The sequence below is a fragment of the Gigantopelta aegis genome, chromosome 12 (assembly GCF_016097555.1).
Source record: "Gigantopelta aegis isolate Gae_Host chromosome 12, Gae_host_genome, whole genome shotgun sequence".
In the NCBI taxonomy this organism is placed as follows: Eukaryota; Metazoa; Mollusca; class Gastropoda; order Neomphalida; family Peltospiridae; genus Gigantopelta; species Gigantopelta aegis.
The window spans coordinates 24,872,307-24,877,354 of record NC_054710.1 but is presented as its reverse complement, the minus strand read 5'-3'; positions in this window follow the sequence as shown (position 1 = coordinate 24,877,354).

The window sequence follows — 5,048 nt, the reverse complement described above, 5'->3', positions numbered from 1 at the left end:
ACAGAAAAACAATAGAAGCAGTGTTTTGGTAAACTGTACACAAAACTTTAATAACCAAGATGTTTCAAATGACGTACGAATATATGGCGTTGTGCTTTTTGGAATGGATGTCCTGATTTCAAATAAACTGGTGCATAACGTTTTATTGTTTGTTTTCTGAACGTTTGGACAGCTGTTCACTGTCAAATTGCCATTGAAATGTTTATATTTGATGACTATGAATGAATACGTCAGTTTTGGAGTGTCACCCTAGTACGTTCGCTTAAATGTCAATAAACCTAGTACCATGACCTCGATTAATTTACATCTAATTTGCAAAATTATCAAATTCTTAAAGTATGCGACCTGAAAAATATCACGTACTTAGGTTGTACTGAAAATTTAAGATATTATATGATAAAATATAATTATAATTATAATTATAATATGATATAATGTAATGTGATGTGATGTAATACAAAATACAAAAATGAAATTAAAATATCACAACCGCTCCCCCCCCAAAAAAAAAAACACACACAAAAAAAACACCAAAAAAACAAGAAAAAAAACAAACAACAACAAACAAAGAAAAAACAAACAAAAAAACAAAAACAAAAAACAAAAAACAACAACAACAAAAAAACATCAACAAAAAAAACAAAAACAAACAAACAACAACAACAACAACAAACAAACAAACAGCAACATGCGGTAGGTATCTGGGTCCGTTCCATTCCGTTCCGTTCCGGTCCGTGTTTTTCCAACACCCCATTTTTTCCCCCATCAGTAGCACGGTATATTGTTTTACATGCACCATTCCACAGACATGATAGTGCATACCACGGCCTTTGATTTACCAGTAGCAGCGCAATGACTGTGACGAGAAATAGCACAATGGGCTCACCGACGGGTACCGATCCTAGACCGACAGCGCATCAAACAAGCGCTTTTCCACTGGACTACGCCCCGCCTTTTTTAAAAGAAATGTTAACATTACAAACAATGCGATTTATTTTGGGTGTCATGCCACCTTTTAACCTACTTTCCTTCGCTCAAACGTAACGGCAACACCCGGAAGTAATCCGAGATCATGTTAGACATTTTGGTGGTGATTATATGGAAGGCAATTTTACATTTACTTAAATATGTGATCATTAGGTGCCCTTATTGATAAAATGTGATGTGAATGTGAGATCGCCGAACAGGAGTGTGTTTACTTCTTCCTGTAATTAGTGCAGCGCGCACATCAAGTCAATCCCACACGGTCTACGTCACTTCACCAATGTCAACAAGCCGACTTTATTGCATACCTCGCTCGATGCGCTGTCGGTGTGGGATCGATCCACGTCGGTGGGCCCATTGGGCTATTTCTCGTTCCAGCCAGTGCACCACGACTGGTATATCAAAGGCCGTGGTATGTACTACCCTGTCTGTGGGGTGGTGCATATAAAATATCCTTTGCTGCTAATCGAAAAGAGTAGCCCATGAAGTGGCGACAGCGGGTTTCCGCTCTCAATACCTGCGTGGTCCTTAACCATATGTCTGACGTCATATAACCGTAAACAAAATGTGTTGACGTGCGTCGTTAAATAAAACATTTCCTTTTTTTATTGCATACCGTAAACTATATATACTGAACAATATAAGAAACTTCCGCTAACTTTGCTTGAACATGACTTGATGAAAACAAACCGGGGGAATAATTGTTATATATGCGTTTAAAGAGTGTTCCACGATGCATCGTTTGGTGCAAAAATCATGGCCATAGGTTAACAGAAACTGGGAGAAATTTTGACCAAGTGTGGTAGGGGTTAAAAAAAAAAAAAACCACTTAATAACGGGTATGACCACCTCTTGAATTGACCACTGCAGTGCATCACAGGCGCATAGAATTGACTAAAGTGTTGATTTCTGCCTGTGGAATGTTGTTCCATTCCTGAATGAGCGCTTGACGAAGTTCGTTGACGTTAGCGGGTGGGTTGGGACGACGCCTCAATCGTCTGTCCAGACTATCAGACATGCTCGATGGGGTTGAGATCAGGACTTTTAGCGGGCAAGTCATCAATGAAATCAATGTTATTTGTCCTAAGGTGTGTTAGCAGCAGTAGCAGTGGCAGTTTTGAATCGATTGCGCAAATGCGTGTTCATGATATAGCGGTCTTGACCATGCGTTGTAACACGCGGACGTCCACGACGTGGCAAGTCGTTGGTTCTTCCTGTCGTTCGTATCGCTCGATTAGAACTCTCAACATGCCTTGCAACGTTTTCTGTCGACATGCCAGCATCAAGCATGCCAATCGCCAGTTCGCGTAAATTATTGGGTATACTTGGCATACTAAAAATGCTACAATGTAAAAATCGTTAATTGTTTTTACAAATTTTGAAGCGTTTTCGTTGACTCCAGAACAATGTCAGTAAAACAAGTAAAACAAATTGACCGAATACTACACAGGACATGTCGAACCATGCATGCACGTGCAAATTGAATTTCACGTTGTCGACGATTAACAATGCAAAAATAATCGATAAAATTCATGAATCCTGATAATACAGCTCAAGGCTAATACTAGCTATACAATTTCATTACACAATGAATTCTTTAACACAACAAATACTATATGTACAAATCGGAAGTTTCTTTTTTTGTTCATTATATAATTAGACATTAGGACATTTCAGGAGTGTGTGTGTGTGTGTGTGTGTGTGTGTGGTCAGTCCGGCTTTAAAAGTGTGTGTGTGGGGGGGGGGGGGGGCGTGTTAGTGTTTGTGTGTGCGTGCGCGTGTGTGCGTTGAAAAGTGAGGGGGACGCGTCCCCCCGTCCCCCACCGATCGACGCCTATGGTGTGTGTGCGTATACACAGCTAAAGTATTTTTCGTTTAACGATACCACTAGAGCACATTGATTTGCTTATCATCGGTTATTGGATGCCCTACATTTGATTATTCTGACATATAGTTTTAGAGAGGAAACCCGCAGGGTTGAAAACCATAGTCGCCAGCAGGGCCAGTTGAAGATAAATCTTACTGGCCCTTCTCAAATTCAACATCCTCTTGTGCCGGCTATTTATGGTCGGCCTTCATTGCTATTATAAATTTGATGAATAAACAATAATAATTAATAGTTACAGGGAAATTAAATTAAATTAAAAACAAAACAAAAATTGACTCCCCACCCCCCCACCCCCCTATCGCTCTCCCCGGGGGCTGTTCGGGCCTTTGGTTTGTATTTATTAATATTATTATATAATTAAATCATTTTTAGTTAATTAATTCTAGTGTTTATTATACTACTATCTTAATTCCCTTTTAAGTTTTGTTATAGTTTAATTTAAATGTTTCAGTGTGTACGGCCGTGGCGCATGTCGATCGATATCTCGAGTGTGTAGCCGACTCTGCTCTCTGACGTCAGAGGTCGGAGCAAGGTGAGAGCTCGGTGTTAACACGCTCCACGTATCGATCGGTTTTCTGGCGCTATGTACACACTGCTGTTTTATTTATAGTCTATGGCTATAGGCCCTACCTTTATTTTTATTTTTTTTATTTCCCTATTTTGCCTTAGTTGTTATCGTTCGGCATATTATTTTAATATATATTTTAATCATATTTTATTTGTATTTTTTTCCTTTATTATATACCGATTTTAGCCTTGGGGTAATCCTCGCCTTGTTGTTGTAGTTTTTCTAGGGTACAGTCGGGCTATGACCTGGCATCTTTACGCTAATATCTTAGCTACCTGTCTGGGAAAAATATCCGCCCGGTCCCCCCTTCCCCTAATCCTAACCCTAACCTTAACTCCAACCCTAACCCCAACCCTAGCCCTAACCCCAGCCATAACCCCAACCCTAACCCTAACCCTAACCCTAACCTTAACCCTAACCCTAACCCTAACCCTAACCCTAACCCTAACCCTAACCCTAACCCTCAACCCTAACTAAAAATAATAATGGAGGGGACCGGGCGGATATTATACCCCTGTCTGTTTGTAGTTTTTATTATATAACCGGTTTTAATTTGTACTAGTACATTTAATATGCGTGCCCATCCCCCCCCCCAATTTAGTGGAGTGTGGGGGGGGGGGGGGCACACATATTTTTATGCTTACTGGGTGGTGTGCCTCCGCCCGGCCCCCACATTTTGGGGGTGCCGGGCGGGGATACATGAATACCCAATTACTTTTAGATCTATGTTGTATTTGTCTGTGTTGTTTATTTGTATATATGTTGTATGATTGGATGCGTGGTTGTTGCTCGGTTGTTGTTGTTTGTTTGTTGTTGTTGTTGTTGTTTGTTTTTTTCGGGCTTATCTGGCGGTAATCCCCACCCCTTTCCGGAAACTGCACCGTATATACAGTATGTTCTTTTTAACTCGTCTATATATTTTTTTTTTAAATAATAAAATAAAATTATTAGTGTAGGTTACCAGCGTGCTCGCTCATTTAATGTGTTTTTCCTATTTGTTACCAGTATTTTAGCCATATTTTATATTTTTAATTAAAACAATCATGTAAATCAACATGGCAGATAACTGGTCTGTGCTCGTGGCAGTACCCTGGTTAATTATACCTCGTGTTCTGTCACCGGTTTTATAGATTAAAGTGGTGACAGCGTCTGTTGAGTGACTTAATCTTTATGTTCCACGACGGGTTGGACATGCAAAACTTTCCAATCAACTAATTTCTCTAATACTACAATTGCATTTCAACAGATATATGTGTCACTCTAATAGTGACACATCACCAGACTACGCTTCTAATAGTTAAGTCACTCTCCTAGTGACTTTTCATTAAATATCTTACTTTTCCATATCTAAATGATTGCCATGACTGTATCGAGCTGCGGTTGGACACGGTGGTGTGTTTGTGTGTGTGTGTGGGTCGGGGGGGGGGGGGGGGGGGGGGTGTCATGCCGGTGGTTAGGTGTTTTGGGGGCCATAGGGCGTAGGCTGTTTGGCCGTAGGTTAAGTGAAAGTTCCGGCCTCCCTTCTCGCCCCCTCCTCCCCTCCTGGTCACACCAAGGCCCGAAATACGATTGGTAATCCATTTTAATTATTATTAAATTTAATATAAC